Here is a 23,256-nt window from a genome sequence, read left to right on the forward strand (position 1 = left end):
ACTCATTGGATTTCACACATCAAAATGTATTACTTCCAACAAGTTGCTTTCTAGTTCCATTTTACTGAAAACGAGGCTTTCAGTCATCTTGCCCATGTGGTATGATTTGCATGTCTCAAGTGATTCAAAATCAAGTGAGTCCAAACGATCCATCTGTATAGAGTTTCTTCATGCATATCTACCAACAAACATGGTTCGCATGTCTCAATCCCTTCAAAAATGAGTGAGTCCAAAGATCCATCAACATGGAGCTTCTTCATGCGTTTTATACCGATATGACTTAAGTGGCAGTGCCACAAGTAGGTGGTACTATCATTACTATCTTATATCTTTTGGCATGAACATGTGTATCACTACGATCGAGATTCAATAAACCATTCATTTTAGGTGTAAGACCATTGAAGGTATTATTCAAAAAAACAGAGTAACCATTATTCTCCTTAAATGAATAACCGTATTGCGATAGACATAATCCAATCATGTGTATGCTCAACGCAAACGCCAATCTCGATGGTAGAGGGAGCATGCGATGCTTGATCATATCAACATTGGAAGCATTTCCAACACATATCGTCAGCTCACCTTTAGCTAGTCTCCGTTTATTCCGTAGCCTTTTGTTTCGAGTTACTAACACTTAGCAACCGAACCGGTATGTAATACCCTGGTGCTACTAGGAGTACTAGTAAAGTACACATTAACATAATGTATATCCAATATACTTCTATCGACCTTGCCAGCCTTCTTATCTACCAAGTATCTAGGGTAATTCTGCTCCAGTGGTTGTTCCCCTTATTACAGAAGCACTTAGTCTCGGGTTTGGGTTCAACCTTGGGTTTCTTCACTAGAGTAGCAGCTGAATTGCCGTTTCATGAAGTATCCCTTCTTGCCCTTGCCCTTCTTGAAACTAGTGGTTTCACCAACCATCAACAATTGATGCTCCTTCTTGATTTCTACTTTGGTGTCAAACATCGCGAATATCTCAAGGATCATCATATATGTCCCTGATATATTATAGTTCATCACGAAGATCTAGCACTTGGTGGTAATGACTTCGGAGAAACATCACTATCTTATCTGGAAGATCAACTCCCACTCGATTCAAATGATTGTTGTACTCAGACAATCTAAGCACAAGCTCAACAATTGAGCTTTTCTCCCTTAGTTTGCAGGCTAAGAAAATCGTTGGAGGTCTTATACCTCTTGACGTGGGCACGAGCCTGAAATCCCAATTTCATCCCTCGAAGCATCTCATATGTTTCGCGATGTTTCAAAACGTCTTCGGTGCCTCAACTCTAAACCGTTTAGCATTACGCACTGAACTATCATGTAGTCATCAAAACGTGTATGTCAGATGTTCGCAACATCCACAGACGACGTTCAAGGTTCAGCACACTGAGCGGTGCATTAAGGACACAAGCCTTCTATGAAGCAATGAGGACAATCCTCAGTTTACGGACCTAGTCCGCTTAATTGCTACTATCAACTTTCAACTAATTTTTCTCTAGGAACATAACTAAACAGTAGAACTAAAGCGCGAGCTAAGACATAATTTGCAAAGACCTTTTGACTATGTTCAGGATAATTTAGTTCATCTTATGAACTCCCACTCAGATAGACATCCTTCTAGTCATCTAAGTGATTACATGATCCGAGTCAACTAGGCCGTGTCCGATCATCACGTGAGACGGACTAGTCAACATCTGTGAACATCTTCATGCTGATCGTATCTACCATACGACTCATGCTCGACCTTTCGGTCTTCTGTGTTCTGGGGCCATGTCTGTACACATGCTAGGCTCGTCAAGTCAACCTAAGTGTTTGCATGTGTAAATCTGTCTTACACCCGTTGTATGTGAACGTTGGAATCAAACACCCGATCATCACGTGGTGCTTTGAAACAACGAACTGTCGCAACGGTGCACAGTTAGGGGGAACACCTTCTTGAAATTTTAATGAGGGATCATCTTATTTACTATCGTTGTTCTAAGCAAACAAGATGCATAAACATGATAACCATCACATGCAATCAAATAGTGACATGATATGGCCAATATCATATTGCTCCTTTTGATCTCCATCTTCGGGGCTCCATGATCATCATCGTCACCGGCATGACGCCATGATCTCCATCATCATGATCTCCATCATCGTGTCTTCTTGAAGTTGTCTCGTCAACTATTACTTCTACTACTACAGCTAACGGTTAGCAATAAAGTAAAGTAATTACATGACGTTTATGTTGACACGCAGGTCATAAATAAATTAAGACAACTCCTATGGCTCCTGCCGGTTGTCATACTCATCGACATGCAAGTCATGATTCCTATTACAAGAACATGATCAATCTCATACATCACATATATCATTCATCACATCCTTTTGGCCATATCACATCACATAGCATACCCTGCAAAAACAAGTTAGACGTCCTCTAATTGTTCTTTGCATGTTTTACATGGCTGCTATGGGTTTCTAGCAAGAACGTTTCTTACCTACGCAAAAACCACAACGTGATATGCCAATTGCTATTTACCCTTCATAAGGACCCTTTTCATCGAATCCGATCCGACTAAAGTGGGAGAGACAGACACCCGCTAGCCACCTTATGCAACTAGTGCATGTCAGTCGGTGGAACCAGTCTCACGTAAGAGTACGTGTAAGGTCGGTCCGGGCTGCTTCATCCCACAATGCCACCGAATCAAGATTGGACCTGTAAAGGTAAGCATATTGAACAAAATCAACGCCCACAACTACTTTGTGTTCTACTCGTGCATAGAAACTACGCATAGACCTAGCTCTGATACCACTGTTGGGGAACGTAGCATAAATTCAAAATTTTCCTACGTGTCACCAAGATCTATCTATGGAGAAACTAGCAACGAGGGGAAGGAGAGTGCATCTACATATCCTTGTAGATCGCTAAGCGGAAGCATTCGAGTGAACGGGGTTGATGGAGTCGTACTCGTCGTGATCCAAATCACCGATGACCAAGTGCCGAACGCACGGCACCTCTGCGTTCAACACACGTACAGCCCGGTGACGTCTCCCATGCCTTGATCCAGCAATGAGAGAGGGAGAGGTTGAGGAAGACTCCATCCAGCAGCAGCACAACGGCGTGGTGGTGGTGGAGGAGCGTGGCAATCCTGCAGGGCTTCGCCAAGCACCACGGGAGAGGAGAAGGACTTGGGAGAGGGGGAGGGCTGCACCAAAGGCAAAGGTGTGTCTTGAGAGGCCCTCCTTCCCCACTATATATAGGGAGCCCAAGGGGGGGCGCCGGCCCTAGGAGATCCAATCTCCTAGGGGGCGGCGGCCAAGGGAGGTTTCCCTCCCCCCCAAGGCACCTAGGGGTGCCTTCCCCTTGTGGGACTCTTCCTTTCTTGAAACCCTAGGTGCATGGGCCTCTTGGGGCTGGTGCCCTTGGCCCATGTAGGCCAAGGAGCACCCCCTACAGCCCATGTGCCCCCCCCCGGGGCAGGTGGCCCCACCCGGTGGACCCCCGGGACCCTTCCGGTGGTCCTGGTACAATACCGATGACCCCGAAACTTGTCCCGATGGCCGAAACAGGATTTCCTATATATAAATCTTTACCTCCGGACCATTCCGGAACTCCTCGTGACATCCGGGATCTCATCTGGGACTCCGAACAACATTCAGTAACCACATACAAACTTCCTTTATAACCCTAGCATCATCGAACCTTAAGTGTGTAGACCCTACGGGTTCGGGAGACATGCAGACATGACCGAGACGTTCTCCGGTCAATAACCAATAGTGGGATCTGCATACCCATGTTGGCTCCCACATGTTCCACGATGATCTCATCGGATGAACCACGATGTCAAGGACTTAATCAATCCCGTATACAATTCCCTTTGTCTATCGGTACGATACTTGCCCGAGATTCGATCGTCGGTATCCCGATACCTTGTTCAATCTCGTTACCGGCAAGTCTCTTTACTCGTTTCGTAACACATCATCCCGTGATCAACTCCTTGGTCACATTGTGCACATTATGATGATGTCCTACCGAGTGGGCCCAGAGATACCTCTCCGTCACACGGAGTGACAAATCCCAGTCTTGATTCGTGCCAACCCAACAGACACTTTTGGAGATACCCGTAGTGTACCTTTATACCCACCCTGTTACATTGTGACGTTTGGCGCACCCAAAGTACTCCTACTGTATCCGGGACTTGCACAATCTCATGGTCTAAGGAAATGATACTTGACATTAGAAAAGCTTTAGCATACGAACTACACAATCTAGTGCTATGCTTAGGATTGGGTCTTGTCCATCACATCATTCTCCTAATGATGTGATCCCGTTATCAACAACATCCAATGTCCATGGTCAGGAAACCGTAACCATCTATTGATCAATGAGCTAGTCAACTAGAGGCTTACTAGGGACATGGTGTTGTCTATGTATCCACACATGTATCTGAGTTTCCTATCAATACAATTATAGCATGGATAATAAATGATTATCATGAACAAGGAAATATAATAATAACTTATTTATTATTGCCTCTAGGGCATATTTCCAAAAGGAATGATGTGATTGACTTGACCCATCCATTATCTTAGCACGATGATCATTTAGTTTGTTGTTATTGCTTTCTTCATGACTTATACATGTTCCTATGACTATGAGATTATCCAACTCCCGGATAGAGGAGGAACACTTTGTGTGCTACCAAACGTCACAATGTAACTGGGTGATTATAAAGGTGCTGTACAGGTGTCTCCGATGGTACTTGTTGAGTTGGCATAGATCGAGATTAGGATTTGTCACTCCGATTGTCAGAGAGGTATCTCTGGGCCATCTCGGTAATGCGCATCACTATAAGCCTTGCAAGCAATGTGACTGATGAGTTAGTTGAGGGATGATGCATTATGGAATGAGTAAAGATACTTGCCGGTAACGAGATTGAACTAGGTATTGAGATACAGACGATCGAATCTCGGGCAAGTAACATACCGATGACAAAGGGAAAAACGTATGTTGTTATGCGGTTTGACCGATAAAGATCTTCGTAGAATATGCAGGAACCGATATGGGCATCCAGGTTCCGCTATTGGTTATTGACCAGAGATGAGTCTCGGTCATGTCTACATAGTTCTCGAACCCGTAGGTCCGCACGCTTAACGTTCTGTGACGATTTGTATTATGAGTTATGTGATTTGATGACCGAAGTTTGTTCAGAGTCCCGGATGAGATCAGGGACATGACGAGGAGTCTCGAAATGGCCGAGACATAAAGATCGATATATTGGAAGGCTATATTCAGACATCGGAAAGGTTCCGAGTGATTCAGGTATTTTTCGGAGTACCGGAGAGTTACGAGAATTCGTATTGGGCCTAAATGGGCCATACGGGAAAGGAGAGAAAGGCCTCAAGGGTGGCCGCGCCCCTTCCCCATGGACTGGTCAGAATTGGACTAGGGAAAGGGGGCGCCCCCTTCCTTCCTTCTCCTTCTCCCTTCCCTTTTTCCTATTCCGTGTAGGAGGTGGAATCCTACTACGACTAGGGAGTCCTAGTTGGACTCCACACTTTGGGCGCGCCCTATGAGGGCCGGCCTCCTCCTCCCTCCATCCTTTATATACGTGGCCAGGGGGCACCCCATAGACACACAAGTTGATCATTGATCTTTTAGCCGTGTGTGGTGCCCCCTCCACCATAATCCACCTCGGTCATATCATCATAGTGCTTAGGCGAAGCCCTGCGCCGGTAGCTTCATCATCACCATCATCACGCTGTCGTGCTGACGAAGCTCTCCCTCGACACTCTGCTGGATCGTGAGTTTGTGGGACGGCACCAAGCTGAACGTGTGGAGATCACGAAGGTGTTGTACTTTCGATACTAGGATCGGTCGGATCATGAAGACGTATGACTACATCAACCATGTTGTCATAAGGCTTGCACTTACGGTCTACGAGGGTATGTAGACAATACTCTCCCCTACCGTTCCTATGCATCACCATGATCTTGTGTGTGCGTAGGAATTGTTTTTGAAATTACTACGTTCCCCAACAGTTTTGAGATATAAAGGTGGTAATATTAGTGTTGTGCTAGTTGAGTAATTATGGAATTGAGAATTACTTGTGTTGAAGTTGGCAAGTCACGTAGCATGCACGTATGGTAAACGTTGTGTGACAAATTTGGAGCATGGGGTGTTCTTTGATTGCTTTCCTTATGAGTGGCGGTTGGGGACGAGCGATGGTCTTTTCCTACCATCTATCCCCCTAGGAGCATGCGCATAGTCCTTGGTTTTGATGACTTGTAGATTTTTGCAATAAGTATATGAGTTCTTTATGACTAATGTTGAGTCCATGGACTATACGCACTCTCACCCTACCATCATTGCTGGCCTCTTTGATACCGTGCATTACCCTTTCTCACCTCGAGAGATGGTGCAGACTTCGTAGGTGCATCCAAACCCCGTGATATGATACGCTCTATCACACATAAGCCTCCTTATATCTTCCTCAAAACAACCACCATACCTACCTATTATGGCATTTCCATAACCATTCCAAGATATATTGCCATGCAACTTTCCACCGTTTCGTTTATTATGACATGCTCCATCATTGTCATATTGCCTTGCATGATCATGTAGTTGACATCGTATTTGTGGCAAAGCCACCTTCATAATTCTTTCATACATATCACTCTTGATTCATTATCCCGGTACACCGCCGGAGGCATTCACATAGAGTCATATTTTGTTCTAAGTATCAAGTTGTAATTCTTGAGTTGTAAAGTAAATAAAAGTGTGATGATTTTCATTATTAGAGCATTGTCCCATGTGTGGAAAGTTCTTCGAAAAAAGAAAGGCCATAAAAAAGAGAGGCCCAAAAAAATGAGAGAAAAAGAGAGAAGGGGCAATGTTACTATCCTTTTTTCCACACATGTGCTTCAAAGTAGCACCATGATCTTCATGATAGAGAGCCTCTTATGTTGTCACTTTCATATACTAGTGGTAATTTTTCATTATAGAACTTGTCTTGTATATTCCAATGATGGGCTTCCTCAAAATGCCCTAGGTCTTCATGAGCAAGAAAGTTGGATGCACACACACTTAGTTTCTTTTATTGAGCTTTCATATATTTATAGCTCTAGTGCATCCGTTGCATGGCAATCCCTACTCCTTGCATTGACATCAATTGATGGGCATCTCCATAGCATGTTGATTAGCCGCGTCAATGTGAGATTTTCTCCCTTTTTGTCTTCTCACACAACCTCCATCATCATATTCTGTTCCATCCATAGTGCTATATCCATGGCTCGCGCTCATATATTGCGTGAAAGTTGAAAGAGTTTGAAAAGACTAAAGTATGAAACAATTGCTTGGCTTGTCATCGGGGTTGTGCATGATGGGAGAATTTTGTGTGACGAAAATGAAGCATGGCCAAACTATATGATTTTGTAGGGATGAGCTTTCTTTGGCTATGTTATTTTGTAAGACATGATTGCTTGGTTAGCATTGCTTGAAGTATTATTATTTTTATGTCAATATTAAACTTCTGTCTAGAATCTTTTGGATCTAAACATTCATGCCGCAATAAAGAGAAATACATTGAAAATTATGTTAGGTAGCATTCCACATCAAGAATTCTGTTTTTATCATTTACCTACTCGAGGACGAGCAGGAATTAAGCTTGGGGATGCTTGATATGTCTCCAACGTATCTATAATTTTTTTTATTGTTCCATGCTATCATATTATCTGTTTTGGATGTTTATGGGCTTTATTATGCACTTTTATATTATTTTTGGGACTAACCTATTAACCGAAGGCCCAGTGCAAAAATTGTTGTTGTTTTTGCCTATTTCAGTGTTCCGCAGAAAAGGAATATCAAACGGAATCCAAACGGAATGAAACCTTCGCGAGGATCTTTTTTTGGAACAAACGCAATCCAGGAGACTTGGAGTGGACATCAAGGAAGCTGCGAGGCGGCCATGAGGTAGGGCGGCGCACCCAGGGGGGTCAGGCGCGCCCCCACCCTCGTGGGCCCCTCGCAGCTCCACCAACCTACTTCTTTCGCCTATATATACTCTTATACCCTGAAAACATCTAGGGGAGCCACGAAACCACTTTTCCACCGCCACAACCTTCTGTACCCGCGAGATCCCGTCTGGGGACCTTTTCCGACGATCTGCCGGAGGGGGATTCAATCACGGAGGGCTTCTACATCAACACCATAGCCTCTCCGATGATGTGTGAGTAGTTTACCGCATACCTTCAGGTCCATAGTTATTAGCTAGATGGCTTCATCTCTCTCTTTGGATCTCAATACAAAGTTCTCCTCGATGTTCTTGGAGATCTATTCGATGTAATTCTTTTTGCGGTGTGTTTACCGAGTTCCGATGAACTGTGGGTTTATGATTAAGATTATCTATGAACAATATTTGATTCTTCTCTGAATTATTATATGCATGATTTGATATCTTTGCAAGTCTCTTCGAATTATCGGTTTGGTTTGGCCTACTAGATTGATCTTTCTTGCAATGGGAGAAGTGCTTAGCTTTGGGTTCAATCTTGTGGTGTCCTTTCCCAGTGTCAGGACCCCGATCCTAAGTCGCACCGATCTAGCATGTAACACATCATCACTTTGCAGCCTCACGCATGGTATTCCCACGGGTGCCACCTTACCTAGCTCGGGACCGTTTGCGCCTTTTGGCTCACGTATATGATAGTTTCACTAGTATCCATATGACAGAGAACCCGGGCCGACATGACTAGTCATGAATCCAAACTGGCACTAACTTACAGGGACATGCATACATGACCCAGCAACGAACATGTCGGTCGTCAACGTATGAACCCAAGTCGTAGAAAGCTACAAGGACTTAAAGGAACAGTGCGTGATATTTCCCCGAAGGGACAGACACAGGAATGAAGAAGGATGCATGCCGGCCAACCAAAGTGTTCCGGAGCAGTAGCAAGCTACCATGGCTCAGTGGAATCACTAGGAGACATTTCCCAGTAAGAGAGGCTACTAAGGATAAACAACTAGGTTGTTGGATCCCACACATACCAAGCATTTCAATAACATACACACAATATGCTCGATATGTGAAAATACAACATGGCATCACAACAAAACTCTACGACTCAAAGTATTTATTCATTAGGCTCTGAAGAGCCAGATATTACAAACATGGGTCTGATGACCTAGCATTCAAGTCATACAAGAAAAAAGCACATGCGGAAGCTTAACTTGTATGAGTACAAACAACTACAAATGTAAAGGCTGAGAAGCCTGACTATCTACAAGACCCTACCGAGGGCACAAAATCATAGCTGAGGTAACAAGCTAAACGTCGAAGTCCACGCGGAACTACTAGTGATACTGAAGTCTCTCTGAAAAAACATAAATTAAGCAAATGTGAGTACAAATGTACCCAGTAAGACTTACATCAGAACTAGCTACATATGCATCAGTATCAACAAAGGGGTGGTGGAGTTTATCTAAAGCAAGCCAGCTTTGACTCGGTGGCTATCCTGAACTATGACTGCAAGTAACCCTTTTGGGGTGGCGCACACGAGTCCACATATTCACCAATCAATACACCACCATGGATCCGCTCCTGTCTCCCTACGAGAACACCATCCATAGCACTCACACTTATCTTGTGCATTTTAGAGTACCCACTTTCACTTGTCTATGAACTGTATAGGCAACCCAGAGGTCCTTTACCGTGGACATGGCTATTCGAATAGATCATGTTAACCCTGCAGGGGTGTACTTCTTCACACACGCTCTCGCCACTTACCACCATGTACACATCATGTATCTCGACAACCTTCAAGCAGAAGCCTGGCGAGGGTGTCGGCCACGACCTGACTATCCACACAAGTCCCTAGTCCAGGTTTATTGCCTATTCAGGTTCCATCTGCAGGGAGTCCGGGCGAGGTTTCCACATACGGCCCCGAACGATGTGTGCAGGGTTCCCGAGGCACCAAACTGGCATCCCGGTACACCATGCCACGTGCCTACTACATCACAGCCCACCCCTTGGGTCAGCGCTGCACACGGCCCCCAGCATACTACAAACACCAGAAACTACTTGCAACTACCGGAAAGAGGACATGGGCGGTTAATAAGTCGAGAGGGTCCATTGGTTTTAGGCCCAACGCGTGGTAGTAGCTGTCCATGGATCACAAACATAGAACTCAGTTCCTGAGGATGGTTTCAATGAGACAACCAACCATGTACTCCTACATGGCCTCTCACCACTACCTTTACCAAATCGTGTTCACACACTTAGCTCACACACAGTAGGACATGTTCATCACCATTCCAATTCATCCCCGATGAATCAGACCTGACTCAACTCTAAGCAGTAGCAGGCATGACAAACAAGCATGAATGAGTAGGCACATCAGGGCTCAAACAACTCCTACTCATGCTAGTGGGTTTCATCTATTTACTATGGCAATGATAGGTTATGCAGAGGAAAAGGGGTTCAACTACCGCAACATGTATCGGATGAATCGTTGTTGTCCTAATGCAATAAACAAGAGCAGGAGCGAGAGAGTGGGATTGTATCGGAATGAAAAAGGGGGGGTTGCTTGCCTGGCACTTCTGAAGATAGTATAGCTCTTCATCAGTGTCATCGAACTCATCGTCGGAACACGTCTATTGAGAGGGAACAACCACCGGCAATAGAGAAGGAACACAATCAATGCAATGCACAATATGATGCATGATCATGACATGTCAATATGCTGTAATTTGAGCTAATGCAACTAGCAACAGGTTAAATGGAGTTGGTTTGAATCCAAGATTCAAATTCAAACCCCATATGTGGATATTCAAATGCCATTCATTTGATTTTCCCTAAACAGTAGTCATAAGTTGTTCTAACATGCATGAAAACAGCACCACTAGATCAATTGGATTTCTTTGATCATTTTTCATATATAAATCTTTTCAATCTGAGCTGTAGATTATTTTCTATGATTTTTAGAAGTTTTAAAATTTTTCTGGAATTTTCAGATTTATTTCTAAATAAGAAAATCCAAGCAAATGTGTTTATGACGTCAACAATTTGTCATAGCGACGTCAGCAGTCAAACACGGTCAGCCAGGTCAAACCTGACAAGTGGGGACCACTGGTTAGTGACCCACCTCAATAACAGCGCAATTAGTGTTAACTTTTGTCCTAACTAAAAACTCTCAGCAGGCCAGGCCCATACGTCAGTGACCCAGGGGGTCAATTAGTTAGTGCTAATCCATTGGTCAGCCTAATTAAGCCAGCGCCACGTCAGCCCGCCGGAGTTTGGCCGGCGGCGACCAAAACCGTGGCGGACGCTCGCCGGAAACGCTGCTCCGGTAGCGGTTCGACGCCCTAAGGGCACCAGGCTGTAGCCCTTCCTCCCGCGCATCCAGCGGAGGCAGCAGGGGGCGTAGGGTGGCTCGAGCTCGCCGGAAGCAAGCTCGCAGCGGTGGCCGGAGTTCGGGCATCGACCGAACGATGCCACAAAGCACGGTAGGAGTAGCGGCTGGATGTTTTGGGCTCCTGCAAACGCACTGAGTGCATCGGTATGCTCGTCTGCAAGCGGGGGAGCTCGGGAGTGCGGAACTTGCCAGCCATGGCGGACGGCGGCGCGGGAGCTTGCGGGGCAGCAGCTAGAGGACGCAAGGGACAACGGGGCAAGGGGGAACGGGTCAGCGGCTCACCACGGATCGTCCGGTGCTGCTGGAGAGGCCGGGGAAGTACAGGTTCTGGCGAATCGATGACGACGACGTTCGGTGCCCGTGGAAGAATAAGATGATGGAGCCGGCGTTGCAGGGCGTCCGGCGAGGCTTGGCTCATCGAGGATGAAGCTGGAGATGATACAGAGCTCGGGGAGGCGGAGATGGACCGAGGGAGTGGCTGGCCGCGGTGGTTCTTGGCGGTGGCCATGGCGGCTTCGACCATGAGGGGGAGAGCGAGGGAGCGAGAGGGAGAGAGAGCGAGTGGGTCAGCGGGTTCCAGACGGCCACCGGGTGGCGATCCCCAGTGTCACGCTGGCTAGGGAGGGCCAGGCAGCAGCTGCGTGCCGGCCCGCGCGGGCACCATGCTCGGCCTCGCCTCTGCCAGTAGGCAGAGGTTGAAGACAGGTATGCCCCTGGTGGGCTGGGCGACGAGGTGGGCTACGCAAGGTAAGTCCTTCTCTCTGGTTTTTCTATTTTATTCTGTTTTCTAATTTTATTCCTCTGTTTTGATTTAGTAGAAGTACTAGATCATTTTGAAAAATCCAGAAATTTAATATGGGAGCTAAATGGATATTTCCTGAGACCCCTAAAAAGTTTCAGAATAATTGGACATTTATTTCTGTTATAATAGAAATATATCCAACTCAAATAGTTTATGATTTAAATCAAAGGCCCAAAATAAATATTTTAAATCCTCCAAAAATATTGGTTTGAATTTTATTCTTGCCAATATTTTTCAAGGTTTAAGAGGAACATTTTCTTGGGCTCCTTTGATGAGATTTTAATGTTGATTATTTCTGAACTGATTTATGAGGGTTTCAACTAACCTCAATTCAACTTTCATGAATTAAAATGATGATGACATGACGATCAAGCAAAGACAACAGGGGCTGAGCTAGGGTCGTGACACCCAGTGACAGTAGGGGCAACAAGGCACGTATTGTATTGTTGCCATCGAGGATAAAAGATGGAGTTTATATCATATTACTTGAGTTATCCGTCTACATCATGTCATCTTGCTTAATGCGTTACTCTGTTCTTTTGAACTTAATACTATAGATGCATGCTGGATAGCGGTCGATGTGTGGAGTAATAGTAGTAGATGCAGAATCATTTCAGTCTACTTGACAAGGACGTGATGCCTATGTTGATGATCATGCCTAGATATCATCATAACTATGCGCTTTTCTATCAATTGCTCTGTAGTAATTGTTCACCCACCGTAATATATGCTATCTTGAGAGAAGCCACTAGTGAAACCTGTGGCCCCCGGGTCTACTTTACATCATATAAGTTTCTGATCTACAATTCTAGTTTACTATTTATTTTGCAATCTTTACTTTTCAATTTATACAACAAAAATACCAAAAATATTTATCTTATTATCTCTATCAGATCTCACTTTCGTAAGTGACCGTGAAGGGATTGACAACCCCTTTATCGCATTGGTTGCGAGGTTCTTGTTTGTTTGTGCAGGTACTAGGTGACTTGCGTGTAGTCTCCTACTGGATTGATACCTTGGTTCTCAAAAACTGAGGGAAATACTTACGCTACTTTGTTGCATCACCCTTTCCTCTTCAAGAGGGAAAACCAACGCATGCTCAAGAGGTAGCACCGGTCAAGGAGACGCTTTTCTTCAGTGATGATGAGGGACTCGGCCAGCCGAGTGCTGGTAGCAACACACGCGGCCGACTTCTGGTAGGCGTAGTGCGGTACCACCATGAAGTTGGCCAGCGCAGGCCGGTCCAAGAGCGCGTGGTAGGGACTGTCCAGGTCAACCACCTCGAACCAGATTGGCTCACGACGGAAATGATCTTTGTTGCCAAACATGACGTTAATCTTGATCTTGACGATTGGGGAGCAGGATAGAGTCCAGCTACAATGCCGTGGAAGACAGTCCGACTGGCCTGGAGCTGCTTCTCATTGATGCCCAACTTCTCCATGGTGTCGTGGTAGAGGATGTTGATGCTGCTACCACCATCAATCAGGACTTAGTAGAAGCGGCAAGCTCGCCTCTCTGTTGAGAAGGTGGAATCCAGCACCATGGCATAAGAACCCGGCGAAGGCATCACGGCCGGGTGGTCAGCGCGGCTCCAGCTAATAGGCCTCTCGGACTGGTGCATGAACTCCGGGACCTGTGAGGAGACGGCGTTCACCTCCCGGTGATGCTGGCGCCGGCTATGCTTGTCGTCGACTTCACTGGTGAACACGACGTAGGTGGCGTTGGCTTCCGGGAACTCATCTTGGAGCCTGCCGTCTGGATAGGGAGCTGGTGTTGGAGGAGGCGGCAGCGCCGGGCCGGCTGCTGGAGGCGGTATGCCTTCGCTCTTGGCAATCTGGGTGAGCCAGGGGCATTTTCGGGTGGTGTGGTTGGACGGCTTCGCGCTGCTGTGGAACTTGCAAGGTGCATCAAGTGTTTGCTCGAAGGAGAAGGGGGCAACCAAGCGGGCTTGCCGCCCTTCTGACGCTTGGGGCCAGGCTACCCCTCTGGCTGCTGATCTTCAACTCTTGCAACTTACCGGCTGCTGGAAGCCGGCTCCTGGGGCTTGCGCTTGTTGTCGTTTGGCTGATGTCGTCGACTGGAGTCATCAGCTGGCGTCTGAGGAGCCGGGGGGAGTACCTTCTCGGACGCGTCCACTCGGAGCTCCGACTTCATGGTGGAGTCGGCCATGGCGTATTTGTCTGCTATGATCAGCAGCTCGTCCAGCGTAGCCGGCTCGTCGCACATGAGCTTGTGCTTGAGCAGGGTGCCCTCTCTACACCCGGCGGTGAAGTATTCTATGGCCCGCACCTCGTGCACCCCATCGCGGGAGTTGCCCAGCTCAGCACAATGCGTCAAGTAGTCGCGGGTGGACTCAGTCTTGCGTTGGACGCACATAGAAAGTTAGAGAGGCTTGGGCGGCCGTTGTAGGTGCTGGTGAAGTTGCAGATGAAGACATCGGCAAAGTCCAGCCAGCTGTTGACGCTGTAAGGCTTGAAGCTGTTCAGCCATGTCCGGGTCGTGCCCTGGAGCATGAGTGGAAGGTACTTTACGGCAACGCGCTTGTTGCCGTTTGCTATGCCGACGGCCGTGGAGTAGTCGACCAGCCAGTCCTCCGGCTTCACGGAGCCGTTGTACTTCGGAGTGTCTTGAGGGAGCGAGAACCCTTTGGGGAAAGGCTCGTCGCAAATGCGGGGGCCGAAATAGGCCAGGCTGATTGCGTCTTCTTCTTCCATGTCCAGGGACAGGGCGAGTCGCTCAAACCGGTGGCGCACGTCATTCTCCCTGACTCCTTCACGGGGGCCTAGCCGGTCTTCGAGAGTCGGAAGCTCAACAGGCGGCGGGAAAGCGTGGCTCTCCCTACGAGGGGGACGCAGACGATCGTCCCGCCGTTCCACTGCTCATGGGCGGTCGTCTTGGTCGCGCTCGATCGTGATGGGGGTGTGCCGACTGCGGCTAGCAGCCGACTCTTGGTCTCACCGACCGCGAGCACCGCCTATGGGAGACCGGGAGGTCGCCCCATGCTCACAGCGGGGGATGGTCTTTGGCCTGAACGCCGGGTTCCACCACGCGGCGGCTGGCTTCCTGCTGTGCGGTAGTCGTGTCAAGGAGCTGCTAGAGGCGTGCTGTCATGCAACGATGCTCGTCGCCCTCTAGGTGGTCCAATTTTTCTACCACCGCCTGGGTGGCGCACAAGTTCTCCATCGGGATGGCGTAGACTGGGCGATCGGCTCCCAGCATGTTGATGACAGTCGTGCCACGCTGCCGAACGGTGCCCACATGGCTGGGTTCGCCAGCAGCCGGCGTGCCACACACGGCCCAGTCGATCTCGCGCTGGTATGCTTCGGTGAGGCGCCTCATGTCCGCCAACTTGTTGGCGCTGTCAAGGAGTGAGATGCGGAATGTTTCCAACGTTGCTCCATCGGCGTCTACCGCTACGGTTGCGGACAAGCCCCGCATTGCCGCCTGTAACGGGTCATGGCCGGCCCCATCGGAGGCTCCGTCGTGGCTAGTGACCAGCACCTCCGTGATGGTGCTGGCACTGGTGTTGCTGACAGCAGGAGGGAGCGGGTCGTCGACGATCACCACGTTGCTAGGTAACATGTCGGAGGACGCCACGTCGGAGTCGGTGAGCATGTCGATGAGCGGGTCAGTGGAGCAAACGAACTCTAGGTCGGAAGCAGGCTCGTTGGTGATGCAGAGCTTGCCGAGGAGATCGACGAGGCAGCTCTCGGAGCTGACCGCTCCCACATCAGGCGCGGGCTCGTCGGTGAGGCTGATCCCGCCGATGAGATCAGCGAGGCAGCTCGCAGCGCAAGCGGCATCCACGCCGCGAAGCGCGTCGACGTAGACGCCATCAGGCAGGCCATGCTAGCTGCGCTCACCCAGAAGGAAGAGGGTTCCCGTCCAGAACATGTTTCCAGACGATAGTGCACTTAGCCACACGGTGGGCACCAAATGTCGGTGATATCTAGTGACATATGCCAGGGGTGGCTTATCATGGAAGGGGACAGGAGTACGTTGCCGGGCTCTAGAAGTGGGAGTCAGCGTGACCTTGAACGCCTATGAGTCCTACCCAGGTTCGGGGCTCTCCGAGGAGATAACACCCCTAGTCCTGCTCCGTGGGGTCTCCGCATCATGACTATCGTCAATAGAGTAGCTACAAGTGTGCTCCTTGAGCTGTTTCGGCTAGAGGAGGAAAAAGGGCAAGGCCAGCTCTATCTCCTGTCTCTATGGTTGTGTGTATCTTGGCTAGGGTTCAAAACCATCTGCATTGATGAGCCCGGGGGGTGTATATAGGCCTACCCCCAGGGGTACAACGGTAATCTGGTCAGGTGTAGGACCTGGCCGTGAGTGTCTCTAGGCACCGGCTTCTCCGCCGGCTACTGGGGCCCGCCACTTGGTGGATCCCACCGGCTGCCGTGAACTCGGCCGACAAGTAGGGCCCGCCGCCTACGGGCTAGGTTGACTACTTTGTATTGTAACCTCGTCCTTGATGATAGAGGCTTCATCGTGGGGCGCATGGCTACAGTCCCGCGGTCTGGCGGGTGTTCACTGTAGCCACACCCATCTCATCAGATTAATGGTGTGCTGACTTCGAGGGGAAGAAGGGCCGCCTGCTAGGAGTCAGCTCACCCTCAACGCCGCCTGCTCGGGATTCGTCATCTTCTAGTGGCTCACGGACAGGTAGGGCCCACCGCCTGCGGGCCGTACCTACTGACCATCGTGGGAGCATGGCTCCCTCTGACATAGGTGATTTCATGGGCTGCATGGCAACAGTGCCGCGCCGGGCGAGGGGCGTCCGCTAGGTACACCCGCACTGTGGCCACGTTCCGCACTGGATTCGGGGGTGGCAGGTGATACGTCTCCAACGTATCTATAATTTTTGATTATTCCATGCTATTATATTATCAACCTTGGATGTTTTATATGCATTTGTATGCTATTTTATATGAGTTTTGGGACTAACCTATTAACCCAGAGCCCAGTGCCAATTTCTGTTTTTTCCTTGTTTTAGAGTATCGCAGAAAAGGAAAATCAAACGTAGTCCAATTGACCTGAAACTTCACGGAACTTTTTTTTCGAAGGAAAGCACCCCGGGAGACTTGGAGTCCACGTAAGGGAAGCAACGAGGAAGCCATGAGGCAGGGGGTGCGCCCTCCACCTTCGTGGGCCCCTCGTGGCTTCCCTGACGTACTTCTTCCACCTATATATCTCCATATACCTAGAAACATTCGGGAGCACAATAGATCGGGAGTTCCGCCGCCAGAAGCCTCTATAGCCACCGAAAGGCAATATAGACCCATTCCGGCACCCTACCGGAGGGGGAACCCCTCTCCGGTGGCCATATTCATCATCCCGGTGCTCTCCATGATGAGGAGGGAGTATTTCTCCCTCGGGGCTGAGGGTATGTACCAATAGCTATGTGCTTGATCTCTCTCTCTCGTGTTCTTGATTTGGCACTATCTTGATGTATCACGAGCTTTGCTATTATAGTTGGATCTTATGTTTCTCCTCCCCCTCTACTCTCTTGTAATGGATTGAGTTTCCCCTTTGAAGTTATCTTATCGGATTGAGTCTTTAAAGATTTGAGAACACTTGATGTATGTCTTGCTGTGCGTATCTGTGATGACAATGGGATATCACGTGATTCACTTGATGTATGTTTTGGTGATCACCTTGCGGGTTCCGCCCCATGAACCTAGGCATAGGGGTTGGCACACGTTTTCGTCGTGATTCTCTGGTAGAAACTTTGGGGCACTCTTTGAGGTTCTATGTGTTGGTTTGAATAGATGAATCTGAGATTGTGTGACGCATATCGTATAATCATACCCACGGATACTTGAGGTGACATTGGAGTATCTAGGTGACATTAGGGTTTTGGTTGATTTGTGTCTTAAGGTGTTATTCTAGTACGAACTCTAGGGTTGTTTGTGACACCTATAGGAATAGCCCAACGGATTGATTGGAAAGAATAACTTTGAGGTGGTTTTGTACCCTACCATAATCTCTTCGTTTGTTCTCCACTATTAGTGACTTTGAAGTGACTCTTTGTTGCTTGTTGAGGGATAGTTATGTGATCCAATTATGTTAGTATTGTTGAGGGAACTTGCACTAGCGAAAGTATGAACCCTACGCCTTGTTTCAACGCATTGCAATACCATTTACGCTCACTTTTATCATTAGTTACCTTGCTGTTTTTATAATTTCAGATTACAAATACCTTTATCTACTATCCATATACCACTTGTATCACCATCTCTTCGCCGAACTAGTGCACCTATACAATTTACCATTGTATTGGGTGTGTTGGGGACACAAGAGACTCTTTGTTATTTGGTTGCAGGGTTGCTTGAGAGAGACCATCTTCATCCTATGCCTTTTATGGATTGATAAACCTTAGGTCATCCACTTGGAGGCCCAACAACGTCTACAAGAAGAAGGTTGTGTAGTAGACATCAGCAGGTCATCCTGTAGCTACACCGGTTTCCTCGTAGTAAGTGGGTGCAAACTTTGAGGGGGCTCCGGGTCGCCTTCTAGATGCCGGCCCTCTGGGGCCGCCTGTTGGGAGCATGTCGTCTTCTAGTAGCCGGCCCGTTGGCCCAATCGGCCCAAGTGATCGGCCTTTCGGACAGAAGGTGTGAGAGGCGCAACTATTGGGGAACAGAGTATTTCAAAAAAATTCCTACGATCATGCAAGATCTATCTAGGAGATGCATAGCAACGAGAGGGGGAGAGTATGTCTACGTACCCTCGTAGACCCAAAGCGAAAGCGTTGAGTAACGCGATTGATGTAGTCAAACGCCTTTGCGATCCAACCGATCAAGTACTGAACGCACAGCACCGTCGCGATCTGCACACGTTCAACTCGGTGACATCCCTCGTACTCCTTATCCAACTGAGGCCGATGGAGAGTTTCGCCAGCATGATGACGTGATGACGGTGATGATGAAGTTACCGACGCAGGGCTTCGTCTAAGCACTACAACGATATGACCAAGATGGAATTCTGTGGAGGGGGGCACCGCACACTATTGGCGTTCTGGGAACGGGGGTCCCCAGACTTGCCTGCCTGCGGCCTGCGGCGTGGCTCAAAGGGGGGCCCAGCACGGCCCATCTTCACCAACACAAACTCAAGACCCTCGCGAGGGGCCAAGCCTCGCGGGGCGGACGACACGGAGCTTCCTCAGGCACCGCCTCGTCAGGCTGGCTACCGAGGAGGCGGAGAGGCGGGGTACCTCGCGAGGTGCCCGTGACGCAAGCCATGACGACTCAGGGCGCCAGGCGGGTGCCAGCCCACGCAGCGTCCTCCTTTCCTCTTTGGTGCAAAGGGGGCAAGCGCAGCCGTGGAGTATCGAGGCGTCAGGCAAAGGTTGCCATTTCGATGCAACGAGACCAAGACCAGCAGGACTACGAGACGGAGGTCACCTTGGAGCCCAAGACGGCATCATCACCAGAGCTTTGCGCAGGCGAAGACTGCCTTTGTCAGGATAGCTGATACTTGTTGTCCCCTTTCAAATTAGCCCGCCATTGTTGGCTCCCTTCCCGCTCGATATTTGGAAAGAGGACCAGGGCCTCTATAAATAGGACCAGCCACCCACATGGCAAAGGGTCGACCGGTTGAAAAGAGGGAGAGAGAGAAAAAGGTGGCTGAACTCCTCCCAGCAGTTCATCGCCCCAGCCAAGAACAGACCCTCGCGAGGCTGTTCTTCCTTGTATTGTTCATCATCATCAGCCCAAGAGGCAATCCACACACCACACACTGGAGTAGGGTATTATACCACAACGGTGGCCTGAACCAGTATAAACCCTGTGTCCCTTGTGTTGTTCTCTTCATAGCTTTGATCCTAGCATGGCGGAGGGGTGCAGGTAGGTAGGAGGTGAAATCTCCACGCGCACCCCAGTATTCGAACCTCAAGGATCTGTGGGAACCCAAAATCCAACATTTGGCGCACCAGGTAGGGGTGCACCGGAATTCGTCTTCCACCCCTCCATTCTCCTCCGACCATCGCGCCCATGTCTGACGCTCGTCGGGCCCGTGCAGAACGCTGGGCCGCCTTTGCTTCCCGCGTCGCCCAGACGGCCCCTGTCTGCGGGCGTCCCCGTCGTTCCCCGTCACCTGCCGTCAACACCGCCACCGGCCCGGCGGGGGACGAGCGGCAAGCATCGTCCCGGCATCTGTTCGTGCGGCAAGACGGCCGCACCGCAACTCACTCGCTCACCCCAGCTGGTTCTTCGTCCTGCGTGCTCCGCGCGCCCATGGAGCCCCGCAACCTCTTCCCCGCCTATCGCGCTGCACCAACACCCCCAGTCGTCGCGGCCCTCTTGGGCGGCTCGCAGGAGCCGCCTACAAGTTACCACATCAAGTCGTTCATCCGCCGGGTCAGCGCCGCTTCCACGCGGCAGGGGGCTCCCCTGGATCGGGCGGCGCCCGAGACCGGCCTGAGCTTCAGCCCGAAGGACCACCCCTCCAACTCGGCCTGCTCGGGCGCGCTCCCCATGCTATGCACCCCCACCATCTGCCAGGTGGCCGTCACCAGAACTCTCATCGATGGCGGGGCGGGCCTCAGCGTGCTCTCAGTCGAGGCCTTCAACCTCCTCTGCATACCCCTGGAACGGTTGCAGCCCAGCCGGCCCTTCTCAGGCGTTGGGGGCAGGTCGTCCAGCTCCTTGGGGCAGATCCGGCTCCCAGTGACCTTCGGCACCTACGACAACTTCCGCACGGAGCTGGTCGACTTCGACATCGCCCCCATCGGCCTCCCCTACAACGCCATCCTCGGCTACCCAGCGCTGGCCCAGTTCATGGCCGCAACGCACCCGGCGTACAACCTCATGAAGATGCCCGGGAGCAGCGGTGTCCTCACCGTGCACGGGGATACCGGTGACGCTCTGCGGGTGCTCAAGCTCGTCTTCAGGACAGCAGCGTCGGCACAGCCTGCCGACTTGGGGGCCCCCGAGCCCAAGGGGGCTGCGCCCGCCAAGAAGAAGCAGTTGTTCACCCAAGACAAGGCAGAAACCAAGCAGGTACCCGTCGATGAGGACGGGTCCACCAACGCCACTTTCACCATAGGCGCCCACCTCAAACCCGAGCAGGAGGAGGCCCTGGTCGTGTTCCTGCGCGCAAACAAGAAGGTATTCACTTGGGAGCCGGACCAGTTGGCAGGGATCCCCAGGAGCGTAATTGAGCATCACCTCAACGTGTGCCCCAACGTGCGCCCTGTGAAGCAAAAGGCCAGGCGGCAGTCCATAGAAAAGCAGGCCTTCATCGTCCAAGAGACCCGCAAATTAGAGGCCGCTGGGGTCATTCGCGAGGTCCGATACCCAGATTGGTTGGCCAACCCTGTCGTTGTGCCGAAGAAGGGAGGGAAGGAACGCATGTGTGTCGACTTCACCAACCTCAACAAAGCATGCCCGCAAGATCCGTTCCCGCTCCCCGCATCGACCAGATCGTTGATTCCACTGCGGAATGCGACCTGCTGTGCTTCCTGGATGCCTTCTCTAGGTATCACCAGATCAAGATGGCGGTGGAAGACGTCGAGAAGACGGCCTTCCTAACCCCGTGCGGGGAGTACTGCTACACCTGCATGCCATTCGGGCTGCGTAACGCAGGGGCGACCTTTCAGCGGCTGATGCATATCACCTTGGGCCCGCAGCTCGGGAAGAATGTTGAAGCTTACGTCGATGACATCGTGGTAAAATCTCGGGAGGCCAGGACCTTGATACAAGACCTGGAGGAAACCTTCGCGAGCCTCAACGCAGTGAACCTACGGCTCAACCCAGAGAAGTGTGTGTTCGGAGTCCCCTCGGGCAAGCTCTTGGGTTTCCTCGTGTCCCACCGAGGCATCGAGGCTAACCCGGAGAAGGTCAAGGCGGTGGAAGACATGAGCCCGCCAAAGACCCTCAGAGAAATGCAGAAGCTCACGGGGCGCGTGACCGCGCTAGGGCGCTTCATCTCCAAGTTGGGGGAACGAGCCCTGCCCTTCTTCCAGCTAATGAAGAAAAAGGGGCCCTTCGAGTGGACTGAAGAGGCCGACAAGGCGTTCCAGGATCTCAAGAGATACCTGACCAGCCCACCGGTCATGGTGGCCCCGCGCCCTCAGGAGCCCCTGGTGCTCTACCTCGCCGCCACTCCCTACTCCGCCAGCGCAGCCTTGGTAGCAGTCAGAGAGGAGCGCCGGATCAAAACCACGGCAGCAGCCCGGGATAAGGCAGAACAGGGACAAGGAAGGCCCACAGAAACCGCCATCACGGCTGAGGAGGATCAGCCGCCGCAGAGGGGCGCACCAGAGGCGGAAGAGGCCCCTCTTCCAGATGGCCAGTCTCAGGAGGCCTCATTGCCTCAAGAGGCGCCACGGTCTCCGAAGGGAGCCACCAGCACTGACGCACTCCACCTCGTTGAGCACCCAGTGTACTTCGTCAGCACAGTGCTGCGGGATGCAAGAGCACGGTACCCCATGCCTCAAAAACTCCTCCTCGCGCTACTGGTGGCTTCGCGCAAACTGCGGCACTATTTTCAGGGTCACCCCATCAAGGTCGTCTCGTCATACCCCCTGGAGAGGGTGCTCAGGAGCCCCAATTCAGCTGGGAGGGTCGCTGAGTGGAACATAGAGCTGCAAGCGTTTCAGCTCGAATTCAGCACGACCAGAGTCATCAAGGGAGCAGCGTTGGCGGATTTTGTGGCAGAATGGACGGAGGCGCCAGGCCTCAAGGCCGACGAGGATCGGTCCCTGTCCCCGGGAAGCGAGGCGCCAGAAGGCTGGGTCATGTACTTCGATGGGGCGTTCTCCAGACACGGCGCAGGGGCTGGGGCGGTGCTTATATCGCCCACCCAGGACAAGCTCTATTACGCCGTGCAGCTTTGTTTCCAGCAAGGCGAAAAGGTCTCCAACAACATAGCGGAGTATGAAGGTTTAATAGCGGGCATGAAGGCCGCAGCTGCCCTGGGGGTGAAACGCCTCACCATCAAGGGCGATTCGCAGCTCCTTGTCAATTTCTCCAACAAGGTGTATGAGCCGAAGGATGAGCACATGGAGGCCTACCTTGTAGAGGTCCGCAGGATGGAGAAGC

Source organism: Triticum aestivum, chromosome 7A (genome assembly GCF_018294505.1).
Source record: "Triticum aestivum cultivar Chinese Spring chromosome 7A, IWGSC CS RefSeq v2.1, whole genome shotgun sequence".
In the NCBI taxonomy this organism is placed as follows: domain Eukaryota; kingdom Viridiplantae; phylum Streptophyta; class Magnoliopsida; order Poales; family Poaceae; genus Triticum; species Triticum aestivum.